The following is a 24,229-nucleotide window of genomic DNA, read 5'->3' on the forward strand; positions in this document are numbered from 1 at the left end:
GGAACAAGGCACCAGGAAGGGACGGAACAAGGCACCAGGAAGGGACGGAACAAGGCACCAGGGAGGGGCGGAATAAGGCACCAGGGAGGGACGGAATAAGGCACCAGGGAGGGACGGAATAAGGCACCAGGGAGGGACGGAATAAGGCACCAGGGAGGGACGGAATAAGGCACCAGGAAGGGACGGAATAAGGCACCATGGAATAAGGCACCAGGAAGGGATGGAATAAGGCACCAGGCCATGAAGAGGTCTATTGCAGCAACGGAGCGCCTTGCTGACATCTTCAAAGCACGCACCCAGCACCAGCTCCTCCTTAAAGAGTTGTATTTTCTAAGCTTGGGAAATTACAAAGATCCCGCAAGCTACACTCTTACAATACTGCTATATGGCCTGCCGAAGCGCTTAAAAAAAAAAAAAAGTAATTCTTGCCAGAGTCAGCGAGTTTAAATCTGGCAAAAACTCTCTTTAAAGAACACTTTGGGTTCTGGAAACAACATTCAAATTCTCAGAGAAGTGGACATAAGATGTGGATTTGACATCAACAAATCGAACATCGAAAATGCAAACTTTTTCCTGGAAATTGGGTGAACATCTATTGACTAGGGTTATGTGCTATAAATACCTAGGCTTCCAGCTAGATTGTAAGCTTAACTTCTAATCACACTTGGACCAAGGTCGCATGAAAGCCAAACAGCTGTTGTTCGCTTTTAAAACCCTAAGAAAAAAACGTATAGGATGCTCCACCGCCCACCTGCTTAAAGTGATTGCTGCAAAGTTTTTACCTTCCATTTCATACGGCTCAGAAATTCTGAATACTAAAGATGCCACAGTCCTAAATACTTAACAACAAGGGGTGGTGATGGACAGAGTTTCTGAATTAAGCAGAATACTCTCACCCAGTCAAGAGATCAGGGCTAGATCCAACACCGTTTTTTAGCTCACTGCACCATCCCAGTTCAGAACCTGGCTATATGCAAATTAGTCTGTTCCTGTCCCAGTGCATGATGGGAACAGGGCAAACCAAACTACCAAGCCAATTCTTACACTGGGAAGGAAACAAGCTTCCGGGGACCGGTTTCTGGCATTTCAGCCGTCGTCGGCCCGGCTTGCTTGAATCCTGATGGTGCAATGAGCAAGGGACTCACATCTGAGTATACCCTTCCACGCTTAGGGTGGACAAAATATTTAACAACAAGGGGTGGTGATGGACAAAGTGTCTGAATTAAGCAGAATACTCTCACCCAGTCAAGAGATCAGGGCTAGATCCAACACTGTTTTTTAGCTCACTGCACCATCCCAGTTCAGAACCTGGCTATATGCAAATTAGTCTGTTCCTGTCCCAGTGCATGATGGGAACAGGGCAAACCAAACTACCAAGCCGATTCTTACACTGGGAAGGAAACAAGCTTCCGGGGACCGGTTTCTGGCATTTCAGCCGTCGTCGGCCCGGCTTGAATCCTGATGGTGCAATGAGCAAGGGACTCACATCTGAGTATACCCTTCCACGCTTAGGGTGGACAAAATATTTAACAACAAGGGGTGGTGATGGACAGAGTTTCTGAATTAAGCAGAATACTCTCACCCAGTCAAGAGATCAGGGCTAGATCCAACACCGTCCTAAATACAGCACAATCCATATTATTTAAGAGACTGTTTTCAATTTCGCCACACACCTCACAGGCACAAATCCACTTAGAATATGGTCTAAAAAAAAAAATCAGATCATGGCCAGACAAGGCGCCCTAGTAAAATACTACTGGAGGATGAGGGAGGCAGAAGACCACACTCTAGCCCACTATTGTTGGGTCGAGATTGAAAACCAAAAGAGCCTAGCCAACTCAACCACATCAGCCCTGAAGGAATCCCTGTCGGCATTATAGTTAGAGGATGCTTGGCTCACCCTCACAACGTACTCCGGATTTAAAATCGTAGTCAATAACGCTATCAAACGGACCTCTTTATTAACTGATAAAACGTCCTTTGCAAAAAACATCATGCCTGGGCTGTGATAAAGGATTACCAGAGGCTGAAGCCGCAACAATACCTGTTGGAACAATTCTCCCATCAGAAAAAACATTATCTGACTTTGATAGGCATGGGGTCTTTCCCCTCAAAGGATTTGACCCCAAAATGGAAACAAATATGGCCATCCAAGGAGTGTCGTCTCTGTGGTCAAGGGGAAGAGTCACTACTACATTTACGATGTACTTGCTCTTTTTTAGTGGAAGCCCGAAAATCCACCCTCCGGGAGGCTCTAAGGAAGGAACAAATAAGAACATGTAGAGCAGCGGTCATTAAATGCCTCTGAGGGTCGTCAATTCCCCTGTCCTGCAGAGCCATAATACTATGGAAAATCGCAGCAAAAGAACTGGCAAAATGCGACTCTGCCAAGCAGCCAACTAATTAGCAGATTTTCCCAAATGCATTGTTATATTCGTCATTATTTTTAAAATAATAAGCATCTCCTTATTGTGACATCGACCTTAAGTCTTTTTAGGTTTTTAAAAATGTATTTTCTAAAGCACTGCATTTTATGATGGTTGTCCATTCTTTTATGATTTTTTTAATGAATCAAATAAAAGTATATTTTGACTGACTGACTGACTGACATCAACAAATGAACCGGAGTCGTCCTTCTGGATTTAGCCAGAGAATGTGGCGGAGTACAGCACACAGGACTGATCTACAAGCTCAAATTTCCAAGGTACCGGATAAACCTGCCGGCTCGCCACCTGGTAATTTGCACCTTTCGCCCAGCAGTCCGGGAGGAGTGTTCAACGGCACGCCCTTTTCTTCTGGGCGCCTCAGGGGTCAATTTTTGGAGCATTTCTCTTCAATCTATTTACAAACGATATACCTACGGACTTAAGGACGAAAGAGCTTGTGCTTTACGCGGATGTCACGATCATCTCTCAGTCCGTCAATTAGAAGGAAATAGCATAGCGCCTAGAAACACCCCTCAGCAGACACTCTGGATAGCACCGCGACTGGCAAGTAAATCTGCACACGAGTAAGAGCACGGCAACATTATTCACCAGACACAGGATCACAGCGGATCCACCGGGCCGCCTCGAATGAGGAGATAAAATGGAAAAACAGCAGTTCCCGCCGAGGGGGGTGACATTCCGTTTCCCCCTTGACCGTCACCTACCCAGCCGGACATTGGGCACAGTTCCTCCTCGTCTCCCTGCTAAACTCCTTCCTCCCCTTCCTCCTACGAATTCTTGAAACATATGTGTACTGTACCTTACTATGCTCTTGTATCGGATGTAACTTGTAACGCAACGATCCTAAATGTAAAGCGCTCTGATACCCTCTTGGGGCAAGTTTGCGCTATATAAAACTTTATAAATAAATTCAATTCTAAACTAAAAAAAATAAAAAATAATGAGAAAACTCAGCACAAAGCATCAACCAAACTGGCAGCTTTGCACCTGCTTCTGAGGACGAAGTCACTGCCCAGGAGGAAAGCGCCCACCATCATTCGACCCACAATGACGCAGGCTTCCCAGGTCTGGAGCGGATGCCAGGGAGAAGTGTGGCTCAATGGTTAGAGCGGCAGACCCTGATGCAGAGGTCAGACCCGGGACCAGGGTTCAATTCCCCTCCTCGGCGGGTCTTGGGCTCAAAATTCCACGGACCTGATAATTCTCGCCTCGGTGCCTATTCCAATCATGGAGTCCCACTCTGTGACTCTGGGCAATAGCTTGCTTAATCTCCACAACGGCCCCCACAACGCTAAGGATGCCTGGCCTCCACCTTGGGGTGCCCAGGAGTGGACACCTCACAGGGAAAGCCAGGATGGGTTCCACAGCGGTATTCGTACAAGCGCCTTGAGACCCTTGCGGGTGAGTAGTGCGCTATACAAGTATCAATTTACATTTACATTACGTTTAACGGAAATCTCTGCAAAAACTATAAAGAAGGCCCTTGGGCTGTCAGCAGGTGGCCCTTGCTTCACAAGAACAGCAGACCTCCAGAGAGATCCGGGCGCTGAGGGTGGCTCGACCACCTCTGCAAACTCCAGGAGAAACTCGACAAGAAGGACTGGAGCAAAATGAAACCAGACTGATCAGATCACAAAGACACCGACTGCCATCTCTGCAACCCCGTTCCCCGCAGCTCTGCAACGCGCTGTGCCAGGGAACCCACCGACAGCTGCGACAAAGTGTCAAACAGAAAACACACGCTGGGGCCTAAAAACTCAAAGTGACTCCAGAGTGACGAGCCTCGGTGCCCTGGACACCCCTGCGGGGCCAGTGGGCAGCCAGAGAAGGACAAGGGTCCAGTAAATTCCCCCCCCCCCCCCCCATCTTGTGACTCCCTGGGAGCCAAGAACCAGCCTTCTCGTCGTCGGCGCGGGGGTTTCCTGCCACCGGATGGGGTTGAGTCGTTTTGTCGTCCTATATCTTGTTCAAGCTGTTAACGACGCACGAGGCTGTCGCTTTAGGAACTTTGCACGGAGCAGCTTTACTGTTTTGCTCGGTGCTGTAGATTTAGGTATTTTTTGCTCGGTGCCGTTGTTTGGTTTTTGTGCACAGCGCTGCAGTTTTTGGTATTTTGTACACACAGCTTTAGTTGTAGCTTTTTTTTTTTGCACGGCGCTGTAGTTTACTTTTTTGTGCACGGTGCTATAGTTTTAGATATTTTTGTACAGGGCGCTGAAGTTTTAGGTAATTTTTCGCGCGGCGCTGAAGTTGAGTTTTTCTGCGCGGCGCTGTAGTTTCTTAAGAGGGGGTGGAGAATATATTTTTCCGTGATGCATTAATTTACCCCCCTCCCCAGCAGGCCTCTGCGGCTCGAAGGGTGGGGGGGGGCCCGAGGCCCCCGTCGGCTCCTCTCCCAGTTCCCTAATCCCCCCCCCCCCTGATCAACCCCCCCCAGCCGCCACCCACGGGGGGGGGGGGAGCTGCGGACGGCCCGGTGACCCCCCCCCCAAGCCCAGATCGAGCCCTCACCTGTGGAGCGCGCGGAGCAGACAAAAGCTGCAACTTTCTGGGTCGCGCCGTCTGCACCTGGCGCGGGCGGGGCCGAGCCCCTCCTCCCGCGGGGCACCCTGGGAGCTGTAGTCCTGCGCAGCGCCCGCCCTCCCGCTGTAAGCAGACACCGGGGGCGGCGGTGACTGACGGCCCCAGGCAGACGGCATGCTGGGACTTGTAGTTCCATCCACGCCCCCCCTCTACTGGTCTGTGTTCCGCGGCCCCATGTGCCAGCTGTCTGCCTGTCCTTCGGTCCAGTCCATATATGCCGACTCTAGGTCTCTTTCAAGGGTTCCTATAAAAACCTTCATTTGTGCACGGCCCCCACCGCAGTGCTGCCTCTCCCACGTGTTGTAAATAGCATCGTCCAGTTTCTCTGTACGGCACGGTGTGTTCACGCCTCGTCAGCGGTAGGAACCGCTACATAAATGCAATTACAATGACTTTACCGGCCTTGGAAGGATGGCCGGCCGGCTTGGCCCGACTGGATTGGCGCCCATGCTCCGCCTATCACCCCAGATGTGAGGCAGGACACTCGTGCTTACAGTGCACTACCACTAGGGGTCCTCACAGCAACACTACACAAGATACACCCATCCCTACACAAACCAGGCCCCGCCCACCTCTCCACCTTAACACCCAGTGACCCGAGGCTGGTCTGTGCCCAGGGTCAGGCCCTGACAGACAAAAGACCTGGCACCAGCATAACAGTGGGCAACATTAGCGAGTCAGAGACCTAAAAAGAACAAGCACTGGCAAAGCCAATAGGTCTCGCCTGTGCAAGAGCTACTGGCTTTGCCAATGTGTTTTAGCCATGTTGTACGCCAGCATCAATGCTGTTCAGCACGGCTAAACGTTTGTGGCATAGAGGAGAGTGGCGTGTAATAGCATAGAATAGCAAAGTGCATTGGCATAGAGTGCAGTGGTGCAGGGTAGAGTGCAGTGGCATAGAGTGGAGAGAGTGTACAGTGGCAAAATAGTAGATTGGTGCAGATCTAGAGTGCAGTAACACAGAGTAGAGTGCTGAAGAGTGCAGTGGCATAGAGTGCAGTGGTGCATGGGTAGAGTACAGTCGCGTAGAGTGGTGCACAGTAGAGTGGCGTAGAGTATAGTGGCACAGAGTGGAGTGCTGCAAACTGCAGTGGCATAGAGTGATGCAGAGTAGAATGGCACAGAGTAAAGTGGTGCAAAGTAAAGTACAGTGCATTGGCGTAGAGTGGATTGTTTCTAAATAAAGTGCAGTGGCATAGAGGGACGTGGTACAGAGTACGGTGGAATGGTACAGGGTAGAGAGTTATGGTGTATCGTGCAGTGGTGCAGAGTTGATTGGAGTGGACTAGCATAGAGCGCACTGGCTTTGAGTGGAGTGGTACAGAGTAGAGTGCATCGGCGAAGAGTGTATTGACCTAGTGTGCAATGGCATATAGTGCAGTGTTGTAGAGGGGATTGGCATTGAGCGGAGTGGTGTAGATTAGAGTAGCCTACACTGGAGTGGTGTAGAGTGCAGTAGTGAAGAGTCACGCAAAGTGCATTGGCATAAACTAGAATGGTGCACAGTAGAGTGGAGAGGCGCAGAGTGAAGTGGCTTAAAGTGGAGTGGTGCAGAGTAGAGTGCAGTGGAATGGTACAAAGTAGAGTGGAATGGCGTAAAGTGGTGTATGCATGGCGTAGTAGCGCTGCCATTACAGACAACACATTTTCAATTGAAATGACCATTACATTTGCACAGACATACCGTTTTACTGATAAACGTATACAGCGCACTAACGATAATGTATGGAAATCTCATCACCTAGTGCATGGATTTGTTTTGATCGTGTTAAAATATTTTTTTCGACCACACTTCAGAATGACAAAAATGTGCTTCATTTGTACTTTCCTAATTCTGATATATGCTAAAATGTCTGCACCGTTCATTACAGACATTTAAACTTTGGTGTGTGCTACAAAAAAAGCCTTTCACAGCAAGATTGTCACATAAATTGTCTCACTTTGAAGTCAGAGAAAGAAAAGTAAACACCAAGCTCTCTCCAAGCTCTCTCGGAAGACAGAACCTGACATTTGACCTCTGTCTTTGAATGCACAGCAAATGTGGCAAGATGAGAACAAGATTTAAAGGCCCGTTTACATAAATAGAGCACTCGGATGGATATAGTAAACAAGGAATGCTCTTTGGGAGGGACAAACCTCAAGCTGGACAGCCTAACACAAATAAACACAGCAAATAGAAATCAAGCAAATGTGAGTTACAAACCACAAAGCCAATGGTAAGCAATGGGAGGAATACATTCCCACGAAGGTTTGCAAATGTCCCCAAGGTGTCTTTAGCGCTGTCTGTTAGGCTTCAACCTAAAAAGTGGCCCGCATTTGCAAATCAAGTCAGTTTTGAACTTATAAAGACATGCTCTGTAGGTGTTTTCCAAGGTATGGGAGACTGTACGCAGTTGTGCTTGCTGCCAGCAATGTTAGAGGTGATGCCAGAAATGAAACAATTAATTCTGTATGGTTTAAGTTTCATTTAAATTTATGTGCAAAAAACACATGCAGTAAATAGCACTTCAGAAAAACGCCTGTTACCATCAAATATAGTTATGTCATGCTATTGATGGAAATAGCCCTTTCTTCAGGGTCACCGCCATACGTTTTGCCTTCCTCCTGCCCTTTTTGTTAAATACGGTTTTGTTGGCTTTAGGACTCTGCACACTCTGCCACTTCTAACCAGTGCTAAAGTGCTTGTGCTCTCTCCCTAAAACGTGGCACCACCGGCTTATCCACAATTGGCATATTTAAATTACATATTAGTCCCTAGTAATGTGCACTACCTGTGCCCGCCCAGGGCCAGTAAATTAAATGCTACTAATGGGCCTGCAGCACTGATTGTGCACCCAGTTAAGCAGCACTTTAACTGGGGTGGGTGGCGCTGGCCTTTGTCTATTACCCCTAGACAGCCGGGTGCAAGGGGAGCTTAGGTGTTACTTGATTGGCCATCGTGGCAGGATGGGAGGGAGGAGCTGGACCCAGCCTCATTTACACCTGAACAGGCTGTGTCCTGTCCCCACACAAAGGCTGCATAACCCCCTGTAGTGAGTCTGGAGCCAGGACAGGAAGGGCCGGGCTTCTGTGCTCTTCAAAGGCTTGTCTTTGAAGTCTCCCCCACTTCAAAGGTACAACTGGGTATAAGTACTGGACCTCTGACCCCACCACTTCAGTACACTTCTGGACCTGTGGATAGTCTGCCAGGAAGAAGGAGTGCTGTGCTGCTAAAAGGATTGTCACTCTGATGGACTTCTACTCTGAAGGAGATGCTGCCTTGCTGTGCCAACCTGCCGCCTGCTGCCCTCTTGCCTGGTGAAGAAGAGCTGGACCTGCAACCCCCATCTTGAACCCAGGACCCCAGGGTGACTCAAAGGTCTAGTCTGCTGGCCTCCGGTTCTGAGCCTCAGGGACATAACAGGTTCCCCACAGCTCCTGGAACTGTCTTCAATGAGCTCCTGACTCCCAAGAAGCGCCTCTCAGGTCCTGGGCCCTTGAAAGTGGTTCTTAAGCTCTTAAAGTCAAGCTTAGGAGCTCTTCACGGACACAAACGGGCCTGTTCACTCCAGAGCTGCGCTGCTCTCACACGAAATCAGCGTGAATTACTGCACGTTCGTCTCGACGAATATCAAGCATTGTACGCCGGCGTGGATCGTCACCAATCGGCTCCAGCCCGCTCATCTGCAACACCGGCCTGTTCTCCGCGCCACGCTGACCATTGCAAGCAACACTCTCCTTGGTCCCAGCAAACGTATTTCCCACAAACGTGACTCTTGGCACAAAATTTGAGAAGGTAAACTTTCAGGAGGACTATTCTAGGACTGCATCTGAACCAAGCTTCATCGCATCGCAGTTGGCATGAACTTTTAGATTTGACCCATTCCAGCGCAACCAGATATGCCCTATTTTACAGTTTAGTCTTTAAAAAAACATAAGTCCGGTTCTATTATTGGAGATTTGTCGTTTTGGTCTCGTTTTGTTCGTTAAATTAAGCTTTATTTTCTTAACCTGGTGTGGGATCTTTTTGTGTGGTGTTTTCCCTGTTTTCCTGTTTGAAGTGTTGAAAAACTACTTTCCACATTGCCTTCAAGTTAAACCTTACTGCTCTGTGCCAAGCTACCAGAGGGTAAGCATAGGTTAATTTGGGGTTTGCTTGTGCCTTACCCTGACTAGGAATGAGGTAATGCTTGACCAGGGCTCACACCTCACATGCATCTCCTGCAAGTTTGACGGCACCAAGACCAACTCATCATCCACTAACACCAAACAAAGACCTGACACCAACCACCTAAAATGCATCCTGCTCAACACCCGCTCGGTCCACAGACACGCCATCGACCTCTGGAATCTACTAGACACCATCTCCCCGGACGTCTCCTTCCTAACAGAAACATGGATGAACACCTCCTCTGCCCCAGACATCACCATTGCCATCCCGGAAGGCTACAAGATCATCCGAAAAGACCGCTTCAAGCAAACAGGAGGATGCATCGCTATCGTCCATAAGAATTCCATCCGCATCTCAACCAGCTCAGACGTCAACCCCGCTAGCGCCGAACACCTTCACTTCCAGATCCACACCGACCCCAAGACCACACTCAGAGGCACCCTCCTCTACAGGCCACCAGGACCCCGTGCACAATTCTGTGAAGACATCACTGACTTTATCACCCCACACGCCCTCCCCTCCGAGGACTACATTCTATTGGGAGACCTCAATTTTCACCTGGAAAAAAGCAACGACAGCAACACCACCACCCTTCTGGACAATCTCGCCAACCTCGGACTCAAACAACTTGTTAATACCCCCACTCACTACGCAGGTCACACACTCGACCCTATCTTCACCTCCAGCAAACATATCTCCTTCAGTCACACCACAGCTCTCCATTGGACGGACCACAGCTGCGTTCACTTTATCTACAAAAAGACCACAACCCACAACCACCCTCAACGCATGCTGCGAAGAAACTGGAACAAAATCACCATCGACCAGATCTCCTCATCACTTCTTCAAAACCCCCCTGCCCTCTCTTCGAACGCCAACCAAGCAGCCATCAACCTCACTCAATGGCTAACCAACAGCGCCGACAACCTAGCCCCCGTGAAAAAACGTCAAATCAAACTAGGCAACAAAAACGCCCCCTGGTTCAACGATGATCTTAAGAAATCCAAGAAACTCTGTCGCTCCCTTGAGAAGACATGGAAAAAAGACCCAAACACCAGCACCAGGGACGCCTTCAAAAACGCCACCCGCATACACCACCAACTGATCCGGACTGCCAAAAAAGCAGCATTCAAAAACCGTCTAGACAACAACGCCCACAACAGCAAGGAACTATTCAAGATCGTCAAAGAGTTTACCAACCCCACTGCCAACTCCAACGACATCACTCCCTCTCAAGCCCTCTGCGACTCCCTAGCTTCGTTCTTCCACGACAAAATCGCAGACATCCACAACAGCTTTGTCAACCAACCCAGAAACCAACCCACCCAACCCTCTGCCGTACCTTCACCCCCCCTGAACATCCTCAATGACTGGAACCCAATCTCCACTGAGGACACCATCCGCCTGATGAACTCCATCCACTCAGGATCCCCCACAGACCCATGCCCTCACCACATCTTCAACAAAGCAGATTCCATTATAGCACCACATCTCCGAGACGTCATCAACTGCTCCCTCAACTCCGCCACCTTCCCGGAAAGCTGGAAACACGCCGAACTCAGCGCCCTTCTGAAAAAACCCACAGCTGACCCCACCAAACTCAAAAACTACCGCCCCATCTCGCTCCTTCCATTCCCGGCCAAGGTCATCGAGAAAGCTGTCAACAACCAACTCGCCGCCTTCCTCGAAACCAACAAATCCCTCGACTCCTCACAGTCCGGCTTCCGAGCCAAACACAGCACTGAGACCGCACTCATCGCAGCAACAGACGACATTCGAACTCTACTGGACAATGGAGACACAGTCGCCCTCATCCTCCTCAACCTCTCCGCAGCCTTCGACACAGTCTGTCATAGCACCCTGTTACAACGCCTCAGAAACATCGGAATCCAAGGAAAAGCACTGGATTGGATCACCTCATTCCTTGCCGGAAGAACCCAGAGAGTCCGCCTCCCACCATTCAAGTCAGAGGCCTCTGAAGTCATTTGCGGAGTACCACAAGGATCCTCACTCAGTCCCACCCTCTTCAACATATACATGAGCCCCCTCGCGACCATCGCACGCCAACACAACCTCAACATCATTTCCTACGCTGATGACACTCAACTGATCCTCTCACTCACCAAAGACCCAAACACCGCCAAAAACAACCTGCATGAAGGAATGAAAGAAGTAGCCGAGTGGATGAAGCTCAGCCGTCTAAAACTGAATTCCGACAAAACAGAAGTCCTTATCTAAGGTACCTCCCCCTCTGCCTGGGACGACTCTTGGTGGCCAGAGTCCCTTGGTAAAGCACCCACCCCGACTGACTACGCACGGAACCTGGGCGTCATTCTGGACTCCTCACTCTCGATGACCAGACAAGTCAACGCCGTTTCGTCATCATGCTTCAACATTCTTCGCATGCTCAAAAAAACATTTCGCTGGATCCCCACCGAAACTAGAAAAACGGTCTACTGGACAACGGAAACACCCTATACGCCGGCACCACCGCAAAACTTCAGAAAAAACTCCAACGCATCCAGAACGCTTCAGCCAGACTCATACTAGACATCCCGCGTAATGACCACATTTCTGGTCACCTGAAAAACCTCCACTGGCTCCCCGTCAATAAGAGGATAACATTCCGCCTCCTAACCCACGCACACAAAGCACTTTACGAACTTGGACCCGACTGTCTCAACACACGACTCTCCTTCTACACCCCCTCCCGCCAGCTACGCTCCTCCAACCAAGCCCTTGCTGCTGTACCTCGCATCAACAAAACCACCATGGGATGAAGATCCTTCTCCTACCTGGCGGCTAAAACATGGAACTCACTTCCCACTCACCTTCGCCTCACTCAGAACCACCTAACATTCAGAAAGTAACTTAAAACCTGGATATTCGACGAATAATTCACCACCCTTCTCCAAGCGCCTTGAGACCCTCTGGGTATGTAGCACGCTATATAAATGAAATTGAATTGAACCTCAGTCAACCAGAAACCCAATTTCTAGCAACTATATTCAGCAAAACAATGAGTTACCCTTCCTTAAAAAAAAAAATATATCTGTTTGTACAATAAAAGCTCCTTTTAAGCCAGTTTTACTACTTTAATACGCTGCATATTCTACTCTCCCACAACGTAATGGCTAAATCAAAATATTTTATAATATGTCCAAAAGTTTACGGTGTGGTCCCTTGACGCGGAATAGAATTGCTTCAAAGACTGTTCTCATCTTTTCTGTCTTTACAATAGGTTTCAGATGTTTCTTTCATGCATCAAGCAGACCTAAACACAGGCTGAATACATGTTCAATCTATTCCTGGTCCAAATTCAAATCCAACACCAGTTCCCTTCCTTTACAGCAGGTTTCCAGGAGCCATCAAATTGTCGGAAAGGGAGAAATAGAAGTCTGAAATGCAAGTCAGACTTCTTAACCTGATTGTGTGTGTTAAAATCAAGATACAGTTGTATTTCAAGAGTATATGATCCAGTGATGTAACTGTTGTTATATTTTGTCGACATTTCTATATCCATTATACAGTGATTCGCTTTAATTTCTTGTTCTAATAGCATCTTCTGAGATGCTCCAGTCATAGTTGTTAGTTCGTTCAGGGTCAGTAGTTTGTAGTTGGTCAGAAGCTTGGTACTTATCAGTATGTAACATGAGAATTGCCATAGCGTATCTCCCTCGCTTTACTTCATTGCTATTAAGATGTAGCAAGCAGAAAAAGATACAACGAACAACTGTAGTTGAATGCATCAAACACAACGCTTTGATGATACCAATCCTTCATACTCTATTGCTTCATAGAGGAGACTAACTTATAACCCAACACCTTATCTAAGCAAGTTTTCTCTTGCGGATGTCGACCAAGTAGCGAGCCTACAGATTTCAGAAATAGATGCTCCTTGCAATTCAGTCACCGTAGAGGATACGCTCCGAGTAGACCTTCCTTGAATCCCCGCTGGCTCACTCCCCCCACAGAATCAAAAGCCATGGAAATAAGGGATCAAATCCATCAGCTTCATGAAGCCGTCGTTGGCTTTTCCCCTTTCTTCGCTGGCTCATAATTCACAAAGATGTAGTTTTCCTAAAAGGCTGAACCCTGTCCAAGCTATCTAGAAGAGCCCTTCTAACATCAATTTCCTCTCCTCCAAAGAAGGGGATGGATAAAACTCAGGTAAAGTTATCTCCTGTTCCCTGTGAAATTACAAATTTATTTTAGGAACAAATGACGTGTATTTACAAAATGGGAACTTATAGGAAAGAGCACCTAACTGTCCAGGTCACCTGGCTGTTGCCACCAGAAAAAAAGATTTAAAAGATTTAAAAGTTAGAAGTTTTAAATCCAGCACTACTCAAAGCTCAAAGGGCCAGATGTAGGGGCCATTATTTTACAGAATTTGTAAATTTACCGATTCGGTAAATCCAAATGTAGGGGACACTCCTGAGAATGTCACAGGCCCTTAAGAGTCGGTATTTTACCACACAATCCTATTGTGTGGTAAAATACCGAATCCAGGTGTGCATGCACATCTGTGCATGCACCCCTGTGCAATATGACACACAGACATGCCCTTAGGGCATGTATGTGTGCCACATGGCACACATGCCTTTACTTCGGGTGCTAGAGGGTGTCAAAGTGACACCCCCTGCACCCTTGCAACAATCGGTATTTACCGATTCGGTATTTCCCATTGATTCCTATGGGCTTTACAGCCCATAGGAATCAATAGGGAATACCGAATCGGTATTTACCGAATCGGTAAATACCGAATGTTACGGATTTGGTATTTCTAATTTAAAAATTAGCTACATCTCCCTCCTTCATATTTACCGATTCATAAATACAGAATCGGTAAAATTCGGTATTTATGAGTCGGTAAATGTCCCTCACCTACATCTGGCCCAAAGTGCGGTTTAGATAAAGCATCCAAAAACACATTGCTTTTAGAAGTAGGAACCAATAAGCATATAGTGATGCTGGAGCAATTAGTATAACCTCGCTGTTTCTGACCTCAACCTCACCAGAAAGGGTCTGATTGATAGGAAGGGGAAAATGATACAACAGACCGGGAGTCCATCCGCACAAAAGTTTATCTATCGCCCACGGTCTTGTGTCGCTTCCCCTCGAGTTAAACCTCCCCATCTTTGCATCTAATGGGAAGCCTATAGATCCCGGACTGGTTGAGCCCACCTCTGAGACTATATGGATGGAGGGAGAAGTTCTGGTAAGAAGGTATCTGCCTGCGTAGGTTGTCTGCGCTTTTGTTGCGTGATTCCTGAGCGTGAATTGCTGATAGAGGAATCAAAAACCTCTGGGCCAAAGAAAAATTCTTCAATCACTTCTTGTCGATGCAAGAGATTTTGTAACCCCTGCTTGTACATGTAGGCCTTGGCTGTCAAATTGTCTGTACGAGTCAGGAGTGAGTTGCCCCTTGATCCGCTGAGAGAAGAACCTTAAATCTAGTCTCAAAGGCCCCAGTTCTCACCAGTTTGATGACTTCCGAGCCTCTATGACAGTCCAAAGTCCTTCAACCTGATGGTCAAACCAAGCACTTCAACCTGATAGGCTGGCATCCGTTGTGATGACTAGGGGGGCGTAGGTGCCAACAGTATTCCTTTCAAGATGTGCCAATACTTTAACCGCCAAGCTTCTCTTCACTCGATAAAACATCAGAATTGACGTGTTCAAGTCCAGAGATTCTGGGTACCAATTTTGAAGAATCCACGTCACCAGACCCTTCAGGTGGAATCTTCCCTATGGGTCTAGAAACACTTGGGAGGCTAAATTGATAGATTGATTGATTTGAGATTTATAAAGCGCAACAATCACCCAAAGGCATCAAGGCGTTCCCTGTACCCTCAGCCAAGAGAGAACTGATGGAGCCTCCAGAGAGAGAAGACCCTGGATGTGACCAGGAATAGTGTGGACTCGCCTCTACATTGAGTGAACCGTCCCTAAATCGGTACAAAATCTCGCACCTATGAAGTCCAGGTCTTAAGATGGCATCAGAGTTGACATTTCCCAACTTATAAGGAAACCTTGCTCCTGAAGAACTAATAACCCTCTGATTTCCCTGGAGAGGTAGATTTCTCTCGACAGAGCCTGAACCATCCAGCTGTTGAAATAAGGATGCAGGAAAATGCCCACCAAATGCAGTAAAGCCACCAGAGGAGACAGAAGTTTCGAAAAACCCTCGGAGAGGATTGTAACCCTTAGGGAAGGACCCTGAATTGGTACCTATTGTCACCTGTGCTTTGCGTTGGTCTGGATAAGTCAAAGCGCCAGGATACCCTTTGGGTGACAGTTAGCGCTATACAAGTATGCAATACATACATACATACATACATACATACCTATGGCAAACTGCAGATACTTCTGATGGAAGTCCTGAGTTGATATGTGAAGGTATGCTGTAGAATCTAGGTCGGGGGACAATCGATATTTGCCCGGCGGTATCGCCTCTTAAACCCATGAGACATTAATCAATGAAGAGGCAGGCGCTGGAGACGGGAAGGCAGGAAACAAGGTTTATTCTCTCCGGAGGAGAACACATCAGTTAGACAGCAGGTATCGTTCTGAGGTGCTCTAACCGCATCTCTGAGGCCTGGCCTCTTATATACAGGCTTTATTGCTTTATTACAGATTACATATTCATGGCAATGCTTTGATGTACGGAAAGACATTCCCGGAATCTCCCCTTCGGGCCCGTTCCCACACACATTTACAGTAGAAGTCCCCACCCCGGTCACAACAGGTGATGATTATCGTGCAGCTGGATATTCCGCCGATTCATGGAATGTGGGGGGGTTCGATCGGATCTCATGGGGTGGGGGCTTTGATCAACTCGGGGGTCCTTTGATGAGGGAAGCTTTCTACTGTACGGGGAGGGGCAAGGAATAGTATCGGCAGAGCTAGGTGTCGGCCTGGGAACGAGGAAGACAAACGGGCACACAGGGAAAAAAGGGGGTTTGCATCAAAGGGCCTGGGACCATGAAAAGGAATGAAGGGAGGTGTCGCGCTGGGAACAGGATGGGGTTCTGAGGCAGAGCTGCGCTGAAGAGGGGTTTATGACTCAAGGCAGGTGCGAGCAGGGGGGGGTTGGTCAGCGTGCAGGCTTGGTGAGGGCGAAGGGCTATGTCGGGGGCCAGTGGCATGCAAAAAGGGCTGTTCTGATCGAGGCACCTAAAATGGCGGGCGCGCACGACAAAAAGTGTGGCATCAGGGGGAAAGGCAAGATGGCGCAGATAATGTTTACCAAAATCGTACTAATTTTCCACAGTCCTCCCTTTAACATATTCAAGACATCTTGCTGGTCTATTTCCTATTCATGTCTATTGTGGTGGTCATAGGTAAAGAGTAGGAACACAGGTGAAGGAGCTATAAACATTACATTTCAAAATCGCTCATCTTAGGGGGCGGGTCCATCGATAAAACTCGTTTTGTAGGAAAGTTATAGTAATGCAGACAAAAAATGATTCTGTAGTGAGAGCATTGCGTACATTTCATAGCTACTTATAGTCGGTTGGAATGTAAACTGATAGGTTACTACATATCCGAGTTCTGTTCATTGCTGGTTGCTGCATAATCAATACATTGGTGGCTGGGAGAGAAATGAGACATAGTAGAAACGATAATTAAGGAATGTTCGAAGTTAGCGAGTTTTCAGCATTTTGTTTCCGTCTTCCGTTGGCACTGTGGAGCACCGGCGGTGGAGCTTATGGGTCCAGCTCTATTCTAGATTCCGCGTTGCAGGGCATGACCTTTTTCTTGCTTTCCCGGTCAAAAAGGTCCTTTTCGCCCCGTGTCCTTTGGAGTCGATAGTCAAAGAGTTCAGGTGGAAGAAGAGTGTGTAAGTAGTCCATAGGGTAGGTCGGAGAAAAAGGGGGATGGAGCAGGGCCAGATCGGGAACAGACCAGGGGGCGGAGAATTCCAGGTAGGCGGGCTCATGACTGAGTTCAGAGAGCGGGGACTTTTCGGCACACATTTGAACATTGAGCAGGGGCATCAGGTCAGCCCTTTCCTCTCATTTTGTCGGAAATAGTGCCTCGTCCTGCAGCTCTTTTCTGTCGCGGTCTCGCCTTGGCCAATGTCGCAGATGTTCCATAGTCTGTAGTCAGGCCACGTGCTCCCACATCCGGTCCTTCTTTCCTCCGACAGTCGTACCCTTAAAATGAGTTTGAAAAGACAGTCTTTAGAGAATTGGTAGAGGAAGGTAATCACATAAGTCTATTTCTCTCCCAGCTCCAGGCACAAAACGAAAACGTCCGTTATATTAGGGTTCACAACTAACATATAAATGACCGATGATGGGCCTGTTGGATTTACTATGACTTTCCTTCACAGCTATTTATTACAGTAACGACCGTTCATCTGATGGAGACCCACCTTCGTAGTACGAGCCTGACAAAGCTATACCGTTCTCTAGGGCTTTATATTTATAAAGGGTGCTGTGAGCTATCAACATGGTACTAATAGGTATCTTGCTGAGGGACGAACATAGGCTAAACATTTTTCATTCTATCAATGCATCTTGCCTTTCAACTAAACATTTTCGCTTTCAACAGTGTTCATTGCAATGATTTTCTTCGCTTCGGTCTAATCCTTTAACTTTGTAAAACATCATTCTGGTTCCTATGTAGCCTCTTATGGCCTGATTACTAAATTAGAAAAGACAGGGGTCTCATGGGAAACAACTAGGGACATAGAAAACTGTGGTAAGGGCGTAAGTAGACCCATCTCTTATGACCGGGGGTGAGGGACAGTTTTATAACTCTCGTCTGGGGCAGCTGATACGAAACAGGGGGCGTTCCTGGAATATGAGGATGTTTCGATCATTTTTACTGTTTGGGTATTGCGACAATTCGGGACGGGGAAGGTCGCGTATTCTGAGGCATTTTATTTCATCATAGGAGCCGCTGACATGTAGTTCCCTTATTACGGGTCAGATTAGGGAACCTCAGTCGTCTTACCTGTCCTTTCCCTCATCGCCAACTCTCGGTTTCGTTAATTTAGCAGAAAGGAGAGGCAATGACGCGGTCTCAGGGCGATTGTATTAAAGACAAGTTTTGTGCAAATACTGGCGGTATTTGAAGCCAATTGGGTGGTGTGCTAGGGGTGGCGGTTTGCCAATTTAGGTGCTAGTCGTTCGGAAGAGTGAGAGTGTGGAGGAGAGAGAGAGAGAGAGAGAGAGAGAGAGAGAGAGAGAGAGAGAGAGAGAGAGAGAGAGAGAGAGAGAGAGATGTGCAACAATAGGCTAGATAGTACACGTGCAACATAGGGAGCGGCCGTGTATTTAAGATAGATTATTCGGCGCATTACTCGATACAAGACATCGCAGGTCTGTGTTAGTATTTTGAAAGCATGCGGTTCAGGACGGACGAGCATTAGGTCGGGTACGGGGGACGTGCATTGAGAAAAAGGAAAAAGGGCACTATTGTGTCGTACTCGTTGCACTCTTGGTCCTTTGACCAGTTGAGTCGACGCCTCAGTCACGCACAAACATTCTTTCATAGTTTCAGACATACGTGGCATGTGTCCACTCGCGCAACCTGGATTAAGGGTGATTCAGAAAAGGGGGTGGTCCCCGGTAGCTTGTCTCCTTTCTGGTGAAGAATTGGCTTGGTAGTTTGGTCTGCCCTGTTCCCATGATGCACTGGGCCAGGGACAGATTAATTTGCATATAGCCAGGTTCTGAGCTGGGATGGGGCAGTGAGATAAATAACGGTGATGGATCAAGCCCTGATCTTTGGACTGGGTAAGAGTGGTCTGCTTAATTCAGACACTCTGTTCATCACCACCCCCTTTTCTGAATCGTTTTTGGCCACTATAGGTGTGGCAGGGTATACTCAGACATGAGTCCCTTTCTCACTGCTCCATCAGGATTCAAGCAAGCCGGGCCGAAGAGGCTGAAATGCCAGAAACCGGTCCCCGGTAGCTTGTCTCCTTTCTGGTGAAGAATTGGCTTGGTAGTTTGGTCTGCCCTGTTCCCATGATGCACTGGGCCAGGGACAGACTAATTTGCATATAGCCAGGTTCTGAGCTGGGATGGGGCAGTGAGATAAATAACGGTGATGGATCAAGCCCTGATCTTTGGACTGGGTAAGAGTGGTCTGCTTAATTCAGACACTCTGTTCATCACCACCCCCTTTTCTGAATCGTTTTTGGCCACTATAGGTGTGGCAGGGCATACTCAGACATGAGTCCCTTTCTCACTGCTCCATCAGGATTCAAGCAAGCCGGGCCGAAGAGGCTGAAATGCCAGAAACCGGTCCCCGGTAGCTTATCTCCTTCCTGGTGAAGAATTGGCTTGGTAGTTTGGTCTGCCCTGTTCCCATGATGCACTGGGCCAGGGACAGACTAATTTGCATATAGCCAGGTTCTGAGCTGGGATGGGGCAGTGAGATGAATAACGGTGATGGATCAAGCCCTGATCTTTGGACTGGGTAAGAGTGGTCTGCTTAATTCAGACACTCTGTTCATCACCACCCCCTTTTCTGAATCGTTGGATTAAGGGTGATCATTTCTCATCAAGTCATACTATTTATTGGCTCGTTTGTTACATGAGCAGTTGGTGGGTGTGCTTAGGTGCCACCTTGCGGTGCTAGTCTGCTTCGCGTATCAGACATGGCAAGGCTTCAGACTTTCGTCACACCTCGGTTGTGATCTCTGATGTAACCTGCAGAGGGAGGGAAAAGAGGGGAAGGGAGGGGGACAACATTCGCGCATATCAAATACATGGATTCAAGAGTCCTTTACTTACCTCATACTCGTCTTATCTCCTCGGGATAGAATCCCTGAGGTTGTGGTTTCTGGAGCCAGGGGGGGGGGCAGTGTGTCCTTATAGGCTGTGAGTAGGAAAACGTTAGAGAATCAGAAGTACTTAGGGCGAAGTTTCTAGTTGGTAGGTGTATTTAACTATCGGGGTCCTTAAATCTCTTTCAACGCTGTGATGTTTTAAGGTTTATCAGCTCTTCGGTCAACTCTGTTCCCTAGTACCTTTGAGTGTCGTATCTTTATAATATTCTATCATTTACATCGTTTCACTTTACCCATCCTTTATATTCCATTTTTCACACCATTTCGCTTTTACCCATCCCCAGAAATCGAGGTCTTCCTCCATGTGCGAGTCCCTGAGTCAGTCGCATATTTGACGGTAGGGTGTCGTGTCTCAGATTCGATCCTCCATCCGGGGCTGGGCAACCATCTTCTATTAACCTTAAAGAGAGAGCAGAGTAGGGTGCACAGAAAAGAATTCTCCCGCCGATCCCACATTTTTAAATAAAGCATGCAATACCCGTTCATAGTTTCGAAAACCTTTATTTTGCAAAATCATTTCAGCACGTGGATTATGAGGGTGCAGTCGTATTTGGCCGGACACGGCAATGGCTAAAGTGCGTACAGTGGGGGTTGTTTTGCAACAATAAAAACATTAGAAAGGCTTATCCATTCATTCGTAGGAAACTAAAACATCTATCAATTGGTTGGGGGATCGGGGGCATTTATTTCATAATTTAGAAGCATAGTCAGACTAGTTGCAATCAGATTTCCTATATGCATACCGTGTGCGTGCGTCATAAGCGAGGTTATACATCAGCTATATAAAAAAATATAATACATCGTACATTTGTAATCAACATTTTTAACGGGATCCTTTTACATGTTCGTCGAGTGAGCTCTCCTTCTTTCTTGTCAAGTGTACAAAGGACCATATATGTCTCAGAACATCAAGTTTTGTATTAGTAAAAAGGAACACCACGAGGTGTTCGTAAGTTCCTATTGATACCGGCGCCATTTTGGGCGGGGCCGGGTTAGTCCGGAAGTAGCATCAGGGAAAAATGTTTCCTACAACCGGCGGTTGGACCAGTGTCCTTTTCGGCAGTTCTAGAATTCCTGCTAACAGAAAGAGTGGCAATGTCATGCTTGTTTCATTAGTGATCAAGGCAGTCGTCCCTTACCGGAAGCCTGCAGGGGCCGAGGGCTCCGCCGGGGACCTTTGTAGACTCTTCAAGGCTGTGGAGATGCTGTCGGAGGTGGGGGCTCGTGCTCCGGTGGGCGAGCGACCGAGTTACATTGCTGTTCAAAGTTACTCTAGCGGCCGAGACCCGCCTTCCAGCGGGCCCAGACGCCATTTTGAGGCCCTGCAGCAGTCCCCTCTCGTCGAGTCTGCAAGAGTGGAAGAGACCTTTCTGAGGACAAATAGGGAATGGAACTCTGTGTTGTGGAAGCGGGACGTTCGGCTGGGGTGCAGCTGTGATGCCCCCACCTGGGGGGCGAGGGAGACTCGTTTGCGCCGTCTCCTTCTCCCGGTGCACTCCAGGCCGCTCTCTTTCATGGGCATGCACGATGGTCTCTCCACACCCTGTGCTCCACAAGGCCCATGCCCAGTGCTGTGGAAGTATGGCCACCTGCGGCGCATATTCGGTGCTGCACAAGTATCGGTGCAGCCATTGCATATTCGGTGCTCCGAAAATATGGGCACCGTTGCATGTTCGGTGCTGCGCAAGTACTGGGGCGCCACCATGGTATGTTCGGTGCTACGCAGGTATTGGCACCACCGCCTGGCTGGGGGGGGTTCGGCGCTGGGCCGGGGGCTGGGAGACCTCCTATCCATGGAGGTGGGAGAGGCTCGTCCGCGTCGCCTCTCCCTCCCAGCCCAACTTGGACTAATTTTCGTGGAGGTATGAACAGGACATCCCGCCGCCCAGAGTTGTCGCGGCCATTGTTCATGACAGAAGTGGCGTCTGGCGTGTTGCTGCGGCTGTCACGGAGGGGAAAAGGAAAGAGGTGTCTCGTCCTTCTCTGGGCCGGGCTTCCTTAGGTTATCGGCTGCAGCCGGATCCAGTCGGCCCCGGTCCCTGGCCATTGGTGGCCGGACCGGGAGGACATGTGGCGGGACTACCTGAAACTCCCATGCGCCACCGTGGCCGGGCCGGGAAGGCATGTGGCGGGACTGCCTGCAGCTATCCAGGGCCGCTGCGGCCGGACTCCGCTGGCCCCTGCCTCTCCTCCGGCTCCCCCCTATGTTAAGATTTCCTGACCGATTGTTGGCAGCAGGGCCCGCCTTATATGGGTTGCTGCCGGTTGGGCGTAGCCGTAACCCTGCCCTACTTTGGAAGGTTCCAGAGTGTGGGGGGGCGAATGTTCTGTTGACTTTCATTTTCTAGTTTTTACCGTTCTTGTTTCAAACGTTTTCTGTTGTTAGGGTATTAATAGGTGTTTATTATTACGTATTGTTATTTATTTCTTGTTCATTATGTTAAATAAAAGTTCAAGTTCATCAGTGGCCTACGGATTTCGTTTTCCCATTTCTTTCTTTCCAGGTTGTTTCGTGCTAAAGTTTCTGTTAACAGAGTTTAAGTAACACGGAAGCACATGCAGAGGGATGACGTAGATTCATGCCTCACATACACACAAACTCAGACGGGAGACAGTACAAGTATGACATACAAAGACCCAAGACAAATATAAAACAATTATTGGCCATAATTATCCTTTTCCGTCTGTTAATTTAGAGCTAGACTGGGTTCCCGTCTTAACATTGTCCGATCTATGAAAACTCGAACATGTCGCTGAAATCCGTCTGGCGAAATCTGTGCCATCGGGCATAATCAACCGTGGTGGTTCTATCTGGTCTGACCATGTCAGTCTGATTCTTCTTTGTCTGGCGCTTTTTCCCTTTCTTCCGGACTGCTATTCCTGTCGGTCCTTTATTCCTACCCTCGTTCAGTAAAGTCGGGCATTGTGCTTTCCAGTGCCCGACACATTTACAAAAAGCACATTGGTCTTGCCCTAAGTCTGGCCGTCCTGTGCGTAGTGTCGGGGGATAACTTTCGGGTCGTGGTGTCCAGGGGTTGTCCTGTTGATATATTCCTCTACCTGCTCTGTCCTCGTCTCTTCTCTTTCGTTGCATTGCCTCTTTTCGCCACATACCGAGACTGTCGAGCATAATAGGCGTTGTCTTATTATTACGAAGGGCTATTTCTAACGTTTCTATTTTATCAAGATCGAAGGATCCTACCAGTGGCCACTGTTTGTCTTGACTTTCTTTGGTATACCTGTGCCACAATTTATTATAGGCTATGGTAACTAATCCATAGTTTATGAACATGTCCTTATTAGGGGTGCCTTCCAGCGGAGCTAGATGATCCACCTCTAATAAACGGTCCGGGCTGAACCAGCTACCGACCAGTGGGGAGAAGACAGACATGACAGCTCACAACGAGGGACAAAAGTCAGCACTGCCTATCTTATCACTGTGTGCAAAGACTAGACAGAATATTTCTATTCTACGTTGTTTGCAGGCAGTGAATACCTCATGAACCAATAACAAAAAAACAACCAATAAAAATAAAATAAAATCAGTGGGGAGAATAAGTAGGGGCGCAAAAGTCTGCGTCCTCTACCCTTTCACTATCTGTAAAGAGGAATCTGTTATTTCCTGTTTGCAGACAGAGAATCTCCAGAAAACAATCCGTGAACAGTAGTTCGGGGTCAAAGAACCCAGTTAATCAGTGTGGGAGAGGGAATCTCCCGAAAACCGTTAATAAATAATAGGATTCAGTGGGGGAGAAAAATAGGCACGACGGCTGCGTTACCTATCCTTCACTGTTTGCAAAAAGGGAAAGAGCCTACTGTTTCTCCGCGTGCAGACAGTGAATCTCCAAATAAGTTAACAAAGAGTAATACTAGTATTTTCTGAACAATCGATCAATTATTTTGCAGTTTGTCGTGTTTACACGACCTTACCCGGACCGTATGGACAGTTTCTTGTCTTCCGAATCCAGCGCCCGATCGTCCTCTTTTTCTCGTATTCCTCGCAGCACTCCTAATGGTTCCCAGTCAGGACCGTAGATCACTCGAGAGAGGTCTGTTCGGAACTAGTGAAGTTCGGATGATCGGCTGCCAGACGAGGGTCTATTGGGCAAGAGCTCTCCCGATCGTTGCAGTCGTTCACTCTGTCGTCAGGACCTCTCCCACTGGATCCACGAGTCGCTGATGGGCCCCACGCTTGGGACGCCAATTGTAGAATCTAGGTCGGGGGACAATCGATAT

At 48.2% G+C, this 24,229-nt stretch overlaps 1 protein-coding gene across 3 annotated transcripts in view; it reads right to left on the reverse strand.

The window, feature by feature from the left end:
* Positions 1-24,229, reverse strand: part of TMEM109 (transmembrane protein 109) — a 139,100-nt gene that overhangs the window by 54,583 nt on the left and 60,288 nt on the right. Inside the window, exon 1 of one of the 3 annotated variants that reach the window (XM_078676873.1) lies at positions 5,308-5,505. The exons of 1 other annotated variant lie outside the window; for it this stretch is intronic. The gene's annotated coding sequence lies outside the window, so the exon portion shown is untranslated. Of the gene's footprint in view, positions 1-4,958; positions 5,097-5,307; positions 5,506-24,229 lie in introns of those variants that run through there. One more of the 3 variants, XM_078676617.1, reaches the window with a different exon arrangement.

This window comes from Lissotriton helveticus, chromosome 1_1, assembly GCF_964261635.1.
Source record: "Lissotriton helveticus chromosome 1_1, aLisHel1.1, whole genome shotgun sequence".
Taxonomy (NCBI): Eukaryota; Metazoa; Chordata; class Amphibia; order Caudata; family Salamandridae; genus Lissotriton; species Lissotriton helveticus.